The following is an 18,844-nucleotide window of genomic DNA, read 5'->3' on the forward strand; positions in this document are numbered from 1 at the left end:
AGGACAGCACAGCTTGCGAGGACAGCACAGCTTGCAAGGACAGCACAGCTAGCGAAGACAGCACAGCTTGCGAGGACTGCACAGCTTGCGAGGACAGCACCGCTTGCGAGGACAGCACAGCTTGCGAGGACAGCACAGCTTGCGAGGACAGCACAGCTTGCGAGGACAGCACAGCTTGCGAGGACAGCACAGCTTGCGAGGACAGCACAGCTTGTGAGGAACGCACAGCTTGCGAGGACAGCACAGCTTGCGAGGACAGCACAGCTAGCGAGGACAGCACAGCTTGCGAGGACAGCAAGGCTTGCGAGGACAGCACGGCTTGCGAGGACAGCACGGCTTGCGAGCACAGCACAGCTTGCGAGGACAGCTCAACTTGAGAGGACAGCTCAAGTTGCGAGGACAGTTAACTTGAGAGGAGAACACAACTTGAGAGGACTGCTCAACTTGCGAGGACAGCAATGCCTACGAGGCTAGCACGGCTTGCGAGGACAGCACGGCTTGCAAGGACAGCACGGCTTGCGAGGACAGCATAGCTTGCGAGGACCGCACAGCTTGCGAGGACAGCACAGCTTGCGAGGACAGAACAGCTTGCGAGGACAGCTCAACTTGAGAGGACAGCTCAACTTGAGAGGACAGTTCAACTTGAGAGAACAGCTGAACTTGAGAGGACAGCTCAGCTAGAGAGGACAGCACAACTTGAGAGGACAGCTCTACTTGAGAGGACAGCTCAACTTGAGAGGACAGCTCAACTCGAGAGGACAGCTCAACTTGAGTGGACAGCAAAGCTTGCGAGGACAGCACGGCTTGCGAGGACAGCACGGCTTGCGAGGACAGCACGGCTTGCGAGGACAGCACGGCTGGCGAGGATAGCACAGGTTGCGAAGACAGCACAGCTTCCGAGGACAGCACAGCTTGCGAGGACAGCACGGCTTGCGAGGACAGCACAGCTTGCGAGGAGAGCACAGCTTGCGAGGACAGCACAGCTTGCGAGGACAGCACAGCTTGCGAGGACAGCACAGCTTGCGAGGACAGCACAGCTTGCGAGGACAGCACAGCTTGCGAGGACAGCACAGCTTGCGAGGACAGCACAGCTTGTGAGGACAGCACAGCTTGCGAGGACGGCTCAACTTGAGAGGACAGCTCACCTTGAGATGACCGCTCAACTTGAGAGGAGAGCTCAACTTGAGAGGAGAGCTCAACTTGAGAGGAGAGCTCAATTTGAGAGGTAAGCTCAACTTGAGAGGTCAGCTCAACTAGAGAGGACAGCTCAACTAGAGAGGACAGCTCAACTAGAGAGGACAGCTCAACTAAAGAGGACAGTTCAACTAGAGAGGACAGATCAACTAGAGAGGACAGCTCAACTTGAGAGGACAGCTCAACTTAAGAGGACAGCTAAACTCGAGAGGACAGCTCAACCTGAGACGACAGCACAACTTTTGAGGACAGCACAGCTTGGGAGGAGAGCACAGCTTGCGAGGACCGCTAAAATTGCGAGGACAGCATGGCTTGCGAGGACAGCACGGCTTGCAAGAACAGCACAGCTTGCGAGGACAGCACGGCTTGCGAAGACAGCACGGTTTGCGAGGACAGCACGGCTTGCCAGGACAGCACGGCTTGCGAGGACAGCACGCCTTGCGACGACAGCACGGGTTGCAAGGACAGCATGGCTTGCGAAGACAGCACAGGTTGCGAGGACACCATGGGTTGCGAGGACGGCACAGCTTCCGAGGACAGGACAGCTTCCGAGGACAGCACAGCTTCTGAGGACAACACAGCTTCCGAGGACAGCACAGCTTGCGAGGACAGCACAGCTTGCGAGGACAGCACAGCTAGCGAAGACAGCACAGCTTGCGAGGACTGCACAGCTTGCGAGGACAGCACAGCTTGCGAGGACAGCACAGCTTGCGAGGACAGCACAGCTTGTGAGGACAGCACAGCTTGCGAGGACAGCACAGCTTGCGAGGACAGCACAGCTTGCGAGGACAGCACAGCTTGCGAGGACAGCACAGCTAGCGAGGACAGCACAGCTTGCGAGGACAGCAAGGCTTGCGAGGACAGCACGGCCTGCGAGGACAGCATGGCCTGCGAGGACAGCACGGCTTGCAGGGACAGCACAGCTTGCGAGGACAGCACAGCTTGTGAGACAGCACAGCTTGCGAGGACAGCACAGCTTGCGAGGACAGCACAACTTGCGAGGACAGCACGGCTTGCGAGGACAGCACAGCTTGCGAGGACATCACAGCTAGCGAGGACAGCACAGCTTGCGAGGACAGCAAGGCTTGCGAGGACAGCACGGCCTGCGAGGACAGCACGGCTTGCAAGGACAGCACAGCTTGCGAGGAGATCACAACTTGCGGGGACAGCACAGCTTGCGAGGACAGTACAGCTTGCGAGGACAGCACAACTTGCGAGGACAGCACAGCTTGCGAGTACAGTACAGCTTGCGAGGACAGCTCAACTTGAGAGGACAGCTCAACTTGAGAGGACAGATCAACTTGAGAGTACATCTCAACTTGAGAGGAGAGCTCAACTTGAGAGGAGAGCTCAACATGAGAGGAGAGCTCAACTTGAGAGGACAGCTCAACTTGAGAGGACAGCTCAACTTGCGAGGAGAGCTCAACTTGAGAGGACAGCTCAACTTGACAGAACAGCTCAACTTGAGAGGACAGCTCAACTTGAGAGGACAGTTCAACTTGAGAGGACAGCTCAACTTTAGAGGACTGCACAACTCGAGATGACAGCACAACTTGAGATGACAGCACAACTTGGGTGGACAGCACAGCCTGCGAGGACAGCAAAGCTTGCGAGGACAGCATGTCTTGCAAGGACAGAACGGCTTGCGAGGACAGCACGGCTTGCGGGGACATCACGGCTTGCGAGGACAGCATGGCTTGCGAGGACAGCACGGCTTGCAAGAACAGCACGGCTTGCGACGACAGAACCGCTTGCGAGGACAGCACAGCTTGCGAGTACAGTACAGCTTGCGAGGAGAGCTCAACTTGAGAGGACAGCTCAACTTGACAGAACAGCTCAACTTGAGAGGACAGCTCAACTTGAGAGGACAGCTCAACTAGCGAGGAGAGCTCAACTTGAGAGGACAGCTCAACTTGACAGAACAGCTCAACTTGAGAGGACAGCTCAACTTGAGAGGACAGTTCAACTTGAGATGACAGCACAACTTGGGTGGACAGCACAGCCTGCGAGGACAGCAAAGCTTGCGAGGACAGCATGTCTTGCAAGGACAGAACGGCTTGCGAGGACAGCACGGCTTGCGGGGACATCACGGCTTGCGAGGACAGCATGGCTTGCGAGGACAGCACGGCTTGCAAGAACAGCACAGCTTGCGAGGACAACACGGCTTGCGAGGACAGCACGGCTTGCGAAGACAGCACAGGTTTCGAGGACAGCACGGGTTGCGAGGACAGCACAGCTTCCGAGGAAAGGACAGCTTCTGAGGACAGCACAGCTTCTGAGGACAACACAGCTTCCGAGGACAGCACAGCTTGCGAGGACAACACAGCTTGCAAGGACAGCACAGCTAGCGAAGACAGCACAGCTTGCGAGGACCGCACAGCTTGCGAGGACAGCACAGCTTGCGAGGACAGCACAGCTTGCGAGGACAGCACAGCTTGCGAGGACAGCACAGCTTGCGTGGACAGCACAGCTTGCGAGGACAGCACAGCTTGCGAGGACAGCACAGCTAGCGAGGACAGCACAGCTTGCGAGGACAGCTCAACTTGAGAGGACTGCTCAACTTGAGAGGACAGTTCAACTTGAGAGAACAGCTCAACTTGAGAGGACAGCTCAGCTAGAGAGGTCAGCGCAACTTGAGAGGACAGCTCTACTTGAGAGGACAGCTCAACTTGAGTGGACAGCTCAACTTGAGAGGACAGCTCAACTTGAGAGGACAGCTCAACTTGAGAAGACAGCTCAACTTGAGAGGACAGCTCAACTTGACAGAACAGCTCAACTTGAGAGGACAGCTCAACTTGAGAGGACAGTTCAACTTGAGAGGACAGCACAACTTGGGTGGACAGCACAACTTGAGAGGACAGCAAAGCTTGCGAGGACAGCATGGCTTGCAAGGACAGCACAGCTTGCGAGTACAGCACAGCTTGCAAGGACAGCACAGCTTGCGAGGACAGCACAGCTTGCAAGGACAGCACAGCTTGCGAGGACAGCACGGCTTGCGACGACAGAACCGCTTGCGAGGACAGCACAGCTTGCGAGGACAGCACAGCCTGCGAGGACAGCACAGCTTGCGAGGACAGCACAGCTTGCGAGGACAGCACAGCTTGCGAGGACAGCACAGCTTGCGAGGACGGCGCAATTTGCAAGGACAACACAGCTTTCGAGGACAGCACAGCTTGCAAGGACAACACAGCTTGCAAGGAGAGCACACCTTGCGAGGACAGCAAAGCTTTCGAGGACAGCACAGCTTGCGGGGACAGCACAGTTTGTGGAGACAGCACAGCTTGTGGGGACAGCACAGCTTGGGACGACAGCACAGCTTGGGAGGACAGCAAAGCTTGCAAGGACAGCACAGCTTGCGAGGACAGCACAGCTTGCGAGGACAGCACAACTTGCGAGGACAGCACAGCTTGCGAGGACAGCACAGCTTGCGAGGACAGCTCAACTTGAGAGGACAGCTCAACTTGAGAGGACAGCTCAACTTGAGAGTACACCGCAACTTGAGAGTAGAGCTCAACTTGAGAGGAGAGCTCAACATGAGAGGAGAGCTCAACTTGAGAGGACAGCTCAACTTGAGAGGACAGCTCAACTTGAGAGGACAGCTCAACTTGAGAGGACAGCTCAACTTGAGATGACAGCTCAACTTAACAGAACAGCTCAACTTGAGAGGACAGCTCAACTTGAGAGGACAGTTCACCTTGAGAGGACAGCACAACTTGGGTGGACAGCACTACTTGAGAGGACAGCAAAGCTTGCGAGGACAGCACGGCTTGCAAGAACAGCATGGCTTGCGAGGACAGCACGGCTTGCGGGGACAGCACGGCTTGCGGGGACAGCACGGCTTGCTGGGACAGCACGGCTTGCGAGGACAGCACAGCTTCCGAGGACAGCACAGCTTGCGAGGACAGCACAGCTTGCGAGGACAACATGGCTTGCGAGGACAGCACGGCTTGCGAGGACAGCAAGGCTTGTGAGGACAGCACGGCTTGCGAGGACAGCACTGCTTGCGAGGACAGCACGGCTTGCGAGGACAGCACGGCTTGCGAGGACAGCACGGCTTGCGAGGACAGCACAGCTTGCGTGGTCAGCACAGCTTGTGAGGACAACACAGCTTGCGAAGACAGCACAGCTTGCACGGACAGCACAGCTTGCGAGTACAGCACACCTTGCGGGGACAGCACAGCTTGCGGGGACAGCCCAACCTGAGAGGACAGCTCAACTAGAGAGGACATCTCAACTAGAGTGGACATATCAACTATAGAGGACAGATCAACTAGAGAGGAGAGATCAACTTGAGAGGACAGCTCAACTTGAGAGGACAACCCAACTTGAGGCGACAAAAAAAATGGTTCAAATGGCTCTGAGCACTATGGGACTTAACATCTGTGGTCATCAGTCCCCTAGAACTTAGAACTACTTAAACCTAACTAACCTAAGGACATCACACACATCCATGCCCGAGGCAGGATTCGAACCTGCGACCGTTGCAGTCGCGCGGTTCCGGACTGAGCGCCTGAAACGCTAGACCACCGCGGCTGGCCTTGAGGCGACAGCTCAACTTGAGACGACAGTACAACTTGCGAGGACAGCACCGCTTGGAATGACAGCACGGCTTGCGAGGACAGCAAAGCTTGCGAGGACAGCACGGCTTGCGAGGACAGCATGGCTTGCGAGGACAGCACGGTTTGCGAAGCCAGCACGGCTGACGAGGACAGCAAGGCTTGCGAGGACAGCATGGCTTGTGAGGACAGCACGGCTTGCGAGGGTAGCACAGCTTTGAGGACAGCACGGCTTGCAAGGACAGCACGGCTTGCGATGACAGCATGGCTTGCGAGGACAGCATGGCTTGCGAGGACAGCACGGTTTGTGTGGACAGCACGGCTTGCGAAGACAGCACAGCTTGCGAGGACAGCTCAACTTGAGAGGACAGCTCAACTTGAGAGGACAGCTCACCTTGATATGACAGCTCAAATTTAGAGGAGAGCTCAACCTGAGAGGAGAGCTCAACTTGAGAGGACAGCTCAACTTGAGAGGACAGCTCAACTAGAGAGGACAGCTCAACTAGAGAGGACAGCTCAACTAGAGAGGACAGCTCAACTAAAGAGGACAGTTCAACTAGAGAGGTCAGATCTACTAGAGAGGACAGCTCAACTAGAGAGGACAGATCTACTAGAGAGGACATCTCAACTTGAGAGGACAGCTCAAGTTGCGAGGACAGTTCAACTTGAGAGGAGAACACAACTTGAGAGGACTGCTCAACTTTCGGGGACAGCAATGCCTACGAGGCATGCACGGCTTGCGAGGACAGCACGGCTTGCAAGGACAGCACGGCTTGCGAGGACAGCACAGCTTGCGAGGACCGCACAGCTTGCGAGGACAGCACAGCTTGGGAGGACAGAACAGCTTGCGAGGACAGCTCAACTTGAGAGGACAGCTCAACTTGAGAGGACAGTTCAACTTGAGAGAACAGCTCAACTTGAGAGGACAGCTTAGCTAGAGAGGACAGCGCAACTTGAGAGGACAGCTCTACTTGAGAGGACAGCTCAACTTGAGAGGACAGCTCAACTCGAGAGGACAGCTCAACTCGAGTGGACAGCAAAGCTTGCGAGGACAGCATGGCTTGCGAGGACAGCACGGCTTGCGAGGACAGCACGGCTTGCGAGGACAGCACGGCTGGCGAGGACAGCACAGGTTGCGAAGACAGCACAGTTTCAAAGGACAGCTCAGCTTGCGAGGACAGCACGGCTTGCGAGGACAGCACAGCTTGCAAGGAGATACAGCTTGTGAGGACAGCACAGCATGTGAGGACAGCACAGCTTGCGAGGACAGCACAGCTTGCGAGGACAGCACAGCTTGCGAGGACAGCACAGCTTGCGAGGACAGCACAGCTTGCGAGGACAGCACAGCTTGCGAGGACAGCACAGCTTGCGAGGACGGCTCAACTTGAGAGGACAGCTCACTTTGAGATGACCGCTCAACTTGAGAGGAGAGCTCAACTTGAGAGGAGAGCTCAACTTGAAAGGAGACCTCAATTTGAGAGGAAAGCTCAACTTGAGAGGTCAGCTCAACTAGAGAGGACAGCTCAACTACAGAGGACAGCTCAACTAGAGAGGACAGCTCAACTAAAGAAGACAGTTGAACTAGAGAGGACAGATCAACTAGAGAGGACAGCTCAACTTGAGAGGACAGCTCAACTTAAGAGGACAGCTAAACTTGAGAGGACAGCTCAACTTGAGACGACAGCACAACTTTTGAGGACAGCACAGCTTGGGAGGACAGCACAGCTTGCGAGGACCCCTTAAAATTGCGAGGACAGCATGGCTTGCGAGGACAGCACGGCTTGCAAGAACAGCACAGCTTGCGAGGACAGCACGGCTTGCAAAGACAGCATGGCTTGCGAGGACAGCACGGCTTGCCAGGACAGCACGGCTTGCGAGGACAGCACGCCTTGCGAGGACAGCACGGGTTGCGAGGACAGCATGGCTTGCAAAGACAGCAACGGTTGCGAGGACACCACGGGTTGCGAGGACAGCACAGCTTCCGAGGACAGGACAGCTTCCGAGGACAGCACAGCTTCTGAGGACAACACAGCTTCCGAGGACAGCACAGCTTGCGAGGACAGAACAGCTTGCGAGGACAGCACAGCTAGCGAAGACAGCACAGCTTGCGAGGACTGCACAGCTTGCGAGGACAGCACAGCTTGCGAGGACAGCACAGCTTGCGAGGACAGCACAGCCTGTGAGGACAGCACAGCTTGCGAGGACAGCACAGCTTGCGAGGACAGCACAGCTTGCGAGGACAGCACAGCTTGCGAGGATAGCACAGCTTGCGAGGACAGCACAGCTAGCGAGGACAGCACAGCTTGCGAGGACAGCAAGGCTTGCGAGGACAGCACGGCCTGCGAGGACAGCATGGCCTGCGAGGACAGCACGGCTTGCAGGGACAGCACAGCTTGCGAGCACAGCACAGCTTGTGAGACAGCACAGCTTGCGAGGACAGCACAGCTTGCGAGGACAGCACAACTTGCGAGGACAGCACAGCTTGCGAGGACAGCACAGCTTGCGAGGACAGCACAGCTAGCGAGGACAGCACAGCTTGCGAGGACAGCAAGGCTTGCGAGGACAGCACGGCCTGCGAGGGCAGCACGGCTTGCAAGGACAGCACAGCTTGCGAGGACATCTCAACTTGAGAGGACAGCTCAACTTGAGAGGACAGATCAACTTGAGAGTACATCTCAAATTGAGAGGAGAGCTCAACTTGAGAGGAGAGCTCAACATGAGAGGAGAGCTCAACTTGAGAGGACAGCTCAACTTGAGAGGACAGCTCAACTTGAGAGGAGAGCTCAACTTGAGAGGACAGCTCAACTTGACAGAACAGCTCAACTTGAGAGGACAGCTCAACTTGAGAGGACAGTTCAACTTGAGAGGACAGCTCAACTTTAGAGGACATCACAACTCGAGATGACAGCACAACTTGAGATGACAGCACAACTTGGGTGGACAGCACAGCTTGTGAGGACAGCAAAGCTTGCGAGGACAGCATGTCTTGCAAGGACAGAACGGCTTGCAAGGACAGCACGGCTTGCGAGGACATCACGGCTTGCGGGGACAGCATGGCTTGCGAGGACAGCACAGCTTCCGAGGACAGCACAGCTTGCGAGGACAGCACAGCTTGCGAGGACAACACGGCTTGCGAGGACAGCACGGCTTGCGAAGACAGCACAGGTTTCGAAGACAGCACGGGTGCGAGGACAGCACAGCTTCCGAGGAAAGGACAGCTTCTGAGGACAGCACAGCTTCTGAGGACAACACAGCTTCCGAGGACGGCACAGCTTGCGAGGACAGCACAGCTTGCAAGGACAGCACAGCTAGCGAAGACTGCACAGCTTGCGAGGACCGCACAGCTTGCGAGGACAGCACAGCTTGCGAGGACAGCACAGCTTGCGAGGACAGCACAGCTTGCGAGGACAGCAGAGCTTGCGAGGACAGCACAGCTTGCGTGGACAGCACAGCTTGCGAGGACAGCACAGCTTGCGAGGACAGCACAGCTAGCGAGGACAGCAAGGCTTGCGAGGACAGCACGTTTTGCGAGGACAGCACGGCTTGCGAGGACAGCACAGCTTGCGAGGACAGCTCAACTTGAGAGGACAGCTCAAGTTGCGAGGACAGTTCAACTTGAGAGGAGAGCCCAACATGAGAGGAGTGCTCAACTTTCGAGGACAGCAAAGCCTACGAGGCTAGCACGGCTTGCGAGGACAGCACGGCTTGCAAGGACAGCACGGCTTGCGAGGACAGCACGGCTTGCGAGGACCGCACAGCTTGCGAGGACAGCACAGCTTGCGAGGACAGAACAGCTTGCGAGGACAGCTCAACTTGAGAGGACAGCTCAACTTGAGAGGACAGTTCAACTTGAGAGAACAGCTGAAGTTGAGAGGACAGCTCAGCTAGAGAGGACAGCGCAACTTGATAGGACAGCTCTACTTGAGAGGACAGCTCAACTTGACAGGACAGCTCAACTTGAGAGGACAGTTCAACTTGAGTAGACAGCAAAGTTTGCTATGACAGCACGGCTTGCGAGGACAGCACGGCTTGCGAGGACAGCAAGGCTTGCGAGGACAGCACGGCTGGCGAGGACAGCACAGGTTGCGAGGACAGCACAGCTTCCGAGGACAGCACAGCATGCGAGGACAGCACGGCTTGCGAGGACAGCACAGCTTGCGAGGACAGCACAGCTTGCGAGGACAGCACAGCTTGCGAGGACAGAACAGCTTGCGAGGACAGCACAGCTTGCGAGGACAGCACAGCTTGCGAGGGCAGCAAGGCTTGCGAGGGCAGCAAGGCTTGCGAGGACAACATGGCCTGCGAGGACAGCATGGCTTGCATAAACAGCACAGCTTGCGAGGACAGCACAGCTTGCGAGGACAGCACAGCTTGCCAGGACAGCACAGCTTGCGAGGACAGCACAACTTGCGAGGACAGCACAGCTTGCGAGGACACCACAACTTGCGAGGACAGCACAGCTAGCGAGGAGAGCACAGCTTGCGAGGACAGCAAGTCTTTCGAGGACAGCACGGCCTGCGAGGACAGCACGGCTTGCAAGGACAGCACAGCTTGCGAGGACAGCACAGCTTGCGAGGACAGCACAGCTTGCGAGGACAGCACAGCTTGCGAGGACAGCACAGCTTGCGAGGACAGCTCAACTTGAGAGGACAGCTCAACTTGAGAGGACAGCTCAACTTGAGAGTACACCTCAACTTGAGAGGAGAGCTCAAATTGAGAGGAGAGCTCAACATGAGAGGAGATTTCAACTTGAGAGGACAGCTCAACTTGAGAGGACAGCTCAACTTGAGAGGACAGCTCAACTTGAGAGGACAGCTCAACTTGACAGAACAGCTCAACTTGAGAGGACAGCTCAACTTGAGAGGACAGTTCAACTTGAGAGGACAGCTCAACTTTAGAGGACAGCACAAATCGAGATGACAGCACAACTTGAGATGACAGCACAACTTGGGTGGACAGCACAGCTTGCGAGGACAGCAAAGCTTGCGAGGACAGCACGGCTTGCAAGGACAGAACGGCTTGCGAGGACAGCACGGCTTGCGGGGACAGCACAGCCTGCGGGGACAGCACGGCTTGCGAGGACAGCACAGCTTGCGAGGACAGCACAGCTTGCGAGGACAACACGGCTTGCGAGGACAGCACGGCTTGCGAGGACAGCACAGGTTGCGAGGACAGCACGGGTTGCGAGGACAGCACAGCTTCCGAGGACAGGACAGCTTGCGAGGACAGCACAGCTTGCGAGGAGAGCACAGCTTGCGAGGACCGCACAGCTTTCGAGGACAGCACAGCTTGCGAGGACAGCACAGCTTGCGAGGACAGCCAAGTTTGCGAGGACAGCACAGCTTGCGAGGACAGCTCAACTTGAGAGGACACCTCACCTTGAGAGGACAGCTCAGCTAGAGAGGACAGCGCAACTTGAGAGGACAGCTCTACTTGAGAGGACAGCTCAATTTGAAAGGACAGCTCAACTTGAGAGGACAGCTCAACTTGAGAGGACAGTTCAACTTGAGAGAACAGCTCAACTTGAGAGGACAGCTCAGCTAGAGAGGACAGCGCAACTTGAGAGGACAGCTCTACTTGAGTGGACAGCTCAACTTGAGAGGACAGCTCAACTTGAGAGGACAGCTCAATTTGAGTGGACAAATAAGCTTGCGAGGACAGCACGGCTTGCGAGGACAGCACGGCTTGCGAGGACAGCACGGCTTACGAGGACAGCATGGCTGGCGAGGACAGCACAGGTTGCGAGGACAGCACAGCTTCCGAGGACAGCACAGCTTGCGAGGACAGCACGGCTTGCGAGGACAGCACAGCTTGCTAGGATAGCACAGCTTGCGAGGACAGCACAGCTTGCGAGGACAGCACAGCTTGCGAGGACAGCACAGCTTGCGAGGACAGCACAGCTTGCGAGGACAGCACAGCTTGCGAGGACAGCACAGCTTGCGAGGACAGCACAGCTTGCGAGGACAGCACAGCTTGCGAGGACAGCACAGCTTGCGAGGACAGCATGGGTTGCGAGGTCAGAACCGCTTGCGAGGACAGCACAGCTTGCGAGGACAGGACAGCTTGCGAGGACAGCACAGCTTGCGAGGACAGCACAGCTAGCGAGGACAGCACAGCTTGCGAGGACAGCACAGCTTGCGAGGACGGCACAATTTGCAAGGACAACACAGCTTGCGAGGACAGCACACCTTGCAAGGACAACACAGCTTGCGTGGAGAGCACACCTTGCGAGGACAGCAAAGCTTGCGAGGACAGCACAGCTTGCGGGGACAGCACAGTTTGTGGAGACAGCACAGCTTGTGGGGACAGCACAGCTTGCGAGGACAGCACAGCTTGCGAGGACGGCTCAACTTGAGAGGACAGCTCACCTTGAGATGACCGCTCAACTTGAGAGGAGAGCTCAACTTGAGAGGACAGCTCAACTAAAGAGGACAGTTCAACTAGAGAGGACAGATCAACTAGAGAGGACAGCTCAACTTGAGAGGACAGCTCAACTTAAGAGGACAGCTCAACTTGAGAGGACATCTCAACTTGAGACGACAGCACAACTTTCGAGGACAGCACAGCTTAGGAGGACAGCACAGCTTGCGAGGACCGCTAAAATTGCGAGGACAGCACGGCTTGCGAGGACAGCACGGCTTGCAAGAACAGCACAGCTTGCGAGGACAGCACGGCTTGCGAGGACAGCACGGTTTGCGAGGACAGCACGGCTTGCCAGGACAGCAGGCTTGCGAGGACAGCACGTGTGCGAGGACAGCATGGCTTGCGAGGACAGCACAGGTTGCGAGGACAGCACGGGTTGCTAAGACAGCACAGCATCCGCGGACAGGACAGCTTCCGAGGACAGCACAGCTTCCAAGGACAACACAGCTTCCGAGGACAGCTCAGCTTGCGAGGACAGCACAGCTTGCGAGGACAGCACAGCTAGCGAAGACAGCACAGCTTGCGAGGACTGCACAGCTTGCGAGGACAACAAAGCTTGCGAGGACAGCACAGCTTGCGAGGACAGCACAGCTTGCGAGGACAGCACAGCTTGCGAGGACAGCACAGCTTGCGAGGACAGCACAGCTTGCGAGGACAGCACAGCTTGCGAGGACAGCACAGCTAGCGAGGACAGCTCAGCTTGCGAGGACAGCAAGGCTTGCGAGGACAACATGGCCTGCGAGGACAGCACGGCCTGCAGGGACAGCACAGCTTGCGAGGACAGCAAAGCTTGCAAGGACAGCACAGTTTGTGGAGACAGCACAGCTTGTGGGGACAGCACAGCTTGGGACGACAGCACAGCTTGGGAGGACAGCAAAGCTTGCGAGGACAGCACAGCTAGCGAGGACACCTCAGCTTGCGAGGACAGCACAGCTTGCGAGGACAGCACAGCTTGCGAGGACAGCACAGCTTGCGAGGACAGCACAGCTTGCGAGGACGGCTCAACTTGAGAGGACAGCTCACCTTGAGATGACCGCTCACCTTGAGAGGAGAGCTCAACTTGAGAGGAGAGCTCAACTTGAGAGGAGAGCTCAATTTGAGAGGACAGCTCAACTTGAGAGGACAGCTCAACTAGAGAGGACAGCTCAACTAGAGAGGACAGCTCAACTAGAGAGGACAGCTCAACTAAAGAGGACAGTTCAACTAGAGAGGACATATCAACTAGAGAGGACAGCTCAACTTGAGAGGACAGCTCAACTTAAGAAGACAGCTCAACTTGAGAGGACAGCTCAACTTGAGACGACAGCACAACTTTCGAGGACAGCACAGCTTGGGAGGACAGCACAGCTTGCGAGGGCCGCTAAAATTGCGAGGACAGCACGGCTTGCGAGGACAGCACGGCTTGCAAGAACAGCACAGCTGCGAGGACAGCACGGCTTGCGAGGACAGCACGGCTTGCCAGGACAGCAGGCTTGCGAGGACAGCACGCCTTGCGAGGACAGCACCGGTGCGAGGACAGCATGGCTTGCGAGGACAGCACAGGTTGCGAGGACAGCACGGGTTGCGAGGACAGCACAGCTTGCGAGGACAGCAAGGCTTGCGAGGCTAGCACGGCTTGCGAGGACAGCACGGCTTGCAAGGACAGCACGACTTGCGAGGACAGCACGGCTTGCGAGGACCGCACAGCTTGCGAGGACAGCACAGCTTGCGAGGACAGAACAGCTTGCGAGGACAGCTCAACTTGAGAGGACAGCTCAACTTGAGAGGACAGCTCAGCTAGAGAGGACAGCTCAACTTGAGAGGACAGCTCAACTTGAGTGGACAGCAAAGCTTGCGAGGACAGCACGGCTTGCGAGGACAGCACGGCTTGGGAGGACAGCACGGCTTACGAGGACAGCACGGCTGGCGAGGACAGCACAGGTTGTGAGGACAGGACAGCTTCCGAGGACAGCACAGCTTCCGAGGACAACACAGCTTCCGAGGACAGCTCAGCTTGCGAGGACAGCACAGCTTGCGAGGACAGCACAGCTAGCGAAGACAGCACAGCTTGCGAGGACTGCACAGCTTGCGAGGACAGCACAGCTTGCGAGGACAGCACAGCTTGCGAGGACAGCACAGCTTGTGAGGACAGCACAGCTTGCGAGGACAGCACAGCTTGCGAGGACAGCACAGCTTGCGAGGACAGCACAGCTTGCGAGGACAGCACAGCTTGCGAGGACAGCACAGCTAGCGAGGACAGCACAGCTTGCGAGGACAGCAAGGCTTGCGAGGACAACATGGCCTGCGAGGACAGCACGGCTTGCAGGGACAGCACATCTTGCGAGGACAGCACAGGTTGCGAGGACAGCACAGCTTGCGAGGACAGCATAGCTTGCGAGGACAGCACAACGTGCGAGGACAGCACAGCTTGCGGGGACAGCACAGCTTTCGAGGACAGCACAGCTAGCGAGGACAGCACAGCTTGCGAGGACAGCAAGGCTTGCGAGGCTAGCACGGCTTGCGAGGACAGCACGGCTTGCAAGGACAGCACGACTTGCGAGGACAGCACGGCTTGCGAGGACCGCACAGCTTGCGAGGACAGCACAGCTTGCGAGGACAGAACAGCTTGCGAGGACAGCTCAACTTGAGAGGACAGCTCAACTTGAGAGGACAGCTCAGCTAGAGAGGACAGCTCAACTTGAGAGGACAGCTCAACTTGAGTGGACAGCAAAGCTTGCGAGGACAGCACGGCTTGCGAGGACAGCACGGCTTGGGAGGACAGCACGGCTTACGAGGACAGCACGGCTGGCGAGGACAGCACAGGTTGTGAGGACAGCACAGCTTCCGAGGACAGCACAGCTTGCGAGGACAGCACGGCTTGCGAGGACAGCACAGCTTGCGAGGATAGCACAACTTGCGAGGACAGCACAGCTTGCGAGGACAGCACAGCTTGCGAGGACAGCACAGCTTGCGAGGACAGCACAGCTTGCGAGGACAGCATAGCTTGCGAGGACAGCACAGCTTGCGAGGACAGCACAGCTTGCGAGGACAGCATGGCTTGCGAGGTCAGAACCGCTTGCGAGGACAGCACAGCCTGCTAGGAGAGGACAGCTTGCGAGGACAGCACAGCTTGCGAGCACAGCACAGCTAACGAGGACAGCACAGCTTGCGAGGACAGCACAGCTTGCGAGGACGGCACAATATGCAAGGACAACACAGCTTGCGAGGACACCACACCTTGCAAGGACAACACAGCTTGCGAGGAGAGCACACCTTGCGAGGACAGCAAAGCTTGCGAGGACAGCACAGCTTGCGGGGACAGCACAGTTTGTGGAGACAGCACAGCTTGTGGGGACAGCACAGCTTGGGACGACAGCACAGTTTGGGAGGACAGCAAAGCTTGCGAGGACAGCACAGCTTGCGAGGACAGCACAGCTTGCGAGGGCAGCACAGCTTGCGAGGACAGCACAGCTTGCGAGGACAGCACAGCTTGCTAGGACAGCACAGCTTGCGAGGACAGCACAGCTAGCGAGGACAGCACAGCTTGCGAGGACAGCAAGGCTTGCGAGGGCAGCACGGCCTGCGAGGACAGCACGGCCTGCGAGGACAGCACCGCTTGCAGGGACAGCACAGCTTGCGAGGACAGCACAGCTTGCAAGGACAGCACAGCTAGCGAGGACAGCACAGCTTGCGAAGACAGCAAGGCTTGCGAAGACAACATGGCCTGTGAGGACAGCACGGCTTGCAGGGACAGCACAGCTTGCGAGGACAGCACAGCTTGCGAGGACAGCACAGCTTGCGAGGACAGCACAGCTTGCGAGGACAGCACAACTTGCGAGGACAGCACAGCTTGCGAGGACAGCACAGCTTGCGAGGACAGCACAGCTAGCGATGACAGCACAGCTTGCGAGGACAGCAAGGCTTGCGAGGACAGCACGGCCTGCGAGGACAGCACGGCTTGCAAGGACAGCACAGCTTGCGAGGAGAGCACAGCTTGCGAGGACAGCACAGCTTGCGAGGACAGCACAGCTTGCGAGGACAGCACAACTTGCGAGGACAGCACAGCTTGCGAGAACAGCACACCTTGCGAGGACAGCTCAACTTGAGAGGACAGCTCAACTTGAGAGTACACCTCAACTTGAGAGGAGAGCTCAACTTGAGAGGAGAGCTCAACATGAGAGGAGAGCTCAACTTGAGAGGACAGCTCAACTTGAGAGGACAGCTCAACTTGAGAGGACAGCTCAACTTGAGAGGACAGCTCAACCTGACAGAACAGCTCAACTAGAGAGGACAGCTCAACTTGAGAGGACAGTTCAACTTGAGAGGACAGCTCAACTTTAGAGGACAGCACAACTCGAGATGACAGCACAACTTGAGATGACAGCACAACTTGCGTGGACAGCACAGCTTGCGAGGACAGCAAAGCTTGCGAGGACAGCACGGCTTGCAAGGACAGAACGGCTTGCGAGGACAGCATGGCTTGTTGGGACAGCACGGCTTGTGGGGACAGCACAGCTTGTGAGTACAGCACAGCTTGCGAGGACAGCACAGCTTGCGAGGACAGCACAGCTAGCGAGGACAGCACAGCTTGCGAGGACAGCAAGGCTTGCGAGGAAAGCACGGCTTGCGAGGACAGCACGGCTTGCGAGCACAGCACAGCTTGCGAGGACAGCTCAACTTGAGAGGACAGCTCAAGTTGCGAGGACAGTTCAACTTGAGAGGAGAACACAACTTGAGAGGACTGCTCAACTTTCGAGGACAGCAATGCCTACGAGGCATGCACGGCTTGCGAGGACAGCACGGCTTGCAAGGACAGCACGGCTTGCGAGGACAGCACAGCTTGCGAGGACAGAACAGCTTGCGAGGACAGCTCAACTTGAGAGGACAGCTCAACTTGAGAGGACAGTTGAACTTGAGAGAACAGCTGAACTTGAGAGGACAGCTTAGCTAGAGAGGACAGCGCAACTTGAGAGGACAGCTCTACTTGAGAGGACAGCTCAACTTGAGAGGACAGCTCAACTCGAGAGGACAGCTCAACTCGTGTGGACAGCAAAGCTTGCGAGGACAGCATTGCTTGCGAGGACAGAACGGCTTGCGAGGACAGCACGGCTTGCGAGGACAGCACGGCTGGCGAGGACAGCACAGGTTGCGAAGACAGCACAGCTTCCGGGGACAGCACAGCTTGCGAGGAAAGCACGGCTTGCGAGGACAGCACAGCTTGCGAGGAGAGCACAGCTTGCGAGGACAGCACAGCTTGTGAGGACAGCACAGCTTGCGAGGACAGCACAGCTTGTGAGGACAGCACGGCTTGCGAGGACAGCACGCCTTGCGAGGACAGCACGGGTTGCAAGGACAGCATGGCTTGCGAAGACAGCACAGGTTGCGAGGACACCACGGGTTGCGAGGACAGCACAGCTTCCGAGGACAGGACAGCTTCCGAGGACAGCACAGCTTCTGAGGACAACACAGCTTCCGAGGACAGCACAGCTTGCGAGGACAGCACAGCTTGCGAGGACAGCACAGCTAGCGAAGACAGCACAGCTTGCGAGGACTGCACAGCTTGCGAGGACAGCACAGCTTGCGAGGACAGCACAGCTTGCGAGGACAGCACAGCTTGTGAGGACAGCACAGCTTGCGAGGACAGCACAGCTTGCGAGGACAGCACAGCTTGCGAGGACAGCACAGCTTGCGAGGACAGCACAGCTTGCGAGGACAGCACAGCTAGCGAGGACAGCACAGCTTGCGAGGACAGCAAGGCTTGCGAGGACAGCACGGCCTGCGAGGACAGCATGGCCTGCGAGGACAGCACGGCTTGCAGGGACAGCAAAGATTGCGAGGACAGCACAGCTTGCGAGGACAGCACAGCTTGCGAGGACAGCACAGCTTGTGAGGACAGCACAGCTTGCGAGGACAGCTCAACTTGAGAGGACAGCTCAACTTGAGAGGACAGATCAACTTGAGAGTACATCTCAACTTGAGAGGAGAGCTCAACTTGAGAGGAGAGCTCAACATGAGAGGAGAGCTCAACTTGAGAGGACAGCTCAACTTGAGAGGACAGCTCAACTTGAGAGGAGAGCTCAACTTGACAGGACAGCTGAACTTGACAGAACAGCTCAACTTGAGAGGACAGCTCAACTTGAGAGGACAGTTCAATTTGAGAGGACAGCTCAACTTTAGAGGACATCACAACTCGAGATGACAGCACAACTTGAGATGACAGCACAACTTGGGTGGACAGCACAGCTTGCGAGGACAGCAAAGCTTGCGAAGACAGCATGTCTTCCAAGGACAGAACGGCTTGCGAGGACAGCACGACTTGCGGGGACATCACGGCTTGCGGGGACAGCACGGCTTGCGAGGACAGCACAGCTTCCGAGGACAGCACAGCTTGCGAGGACAGCACAGCTTGCGAGGACAACACGGCTTGCGAGGACAGCACGGCTTGCGAAGACAGCACAGGTTTCGAGGACAGCACGGGTTGCGAGGACAGCACAGCTTCCGAGGAAAGGACAGCTTCTGAGGACAGCACAGCTTCTGAGGACAACACAGCTTCCGAGGACAGCACAGCTTGCGAGGACAGCACAGCTTGCAAGGACAGCACAGCTAGCGAAGACAGCACAGCTTGCGAGGACTGCACAGCTTGCGAGGACAGCACAGCTTGCGAGGACAGTACAGCTTGCGAGGACAGCACA

The 18,844-nt window shown here is 57.0% G+C and overlaps 1 pseudogene; it reads left to right on the top strand.

Annotated features, from left to right (window-relative positions):
• Positions 1 to 18,844, top strand: part of LOC126443279 (dentin matrix acidic phosphoprotein 1-like) — a 297,120-nt pseudogene that overhangs the window by 183,745 nt on the left and 94,531 nt on the right.

This window comes from Schistocerca serialis, unplaced genomic scaffold (assembly GCF_023864345.2).
Source record: "Schistocerca serialis cubense isolate TAMUIC-IGC-003099 unplaced genomic scaffold, iqSchSeri2.2 HiC_scaffold_1434, whole genome shotgun sequence".
NCBI classification, from domain to species: Eukaryota; Metazoa; Arthropoda; class Insecta; order Orthoptera; family Acrididae; genus Schistocerca; species Schistocerca serialis.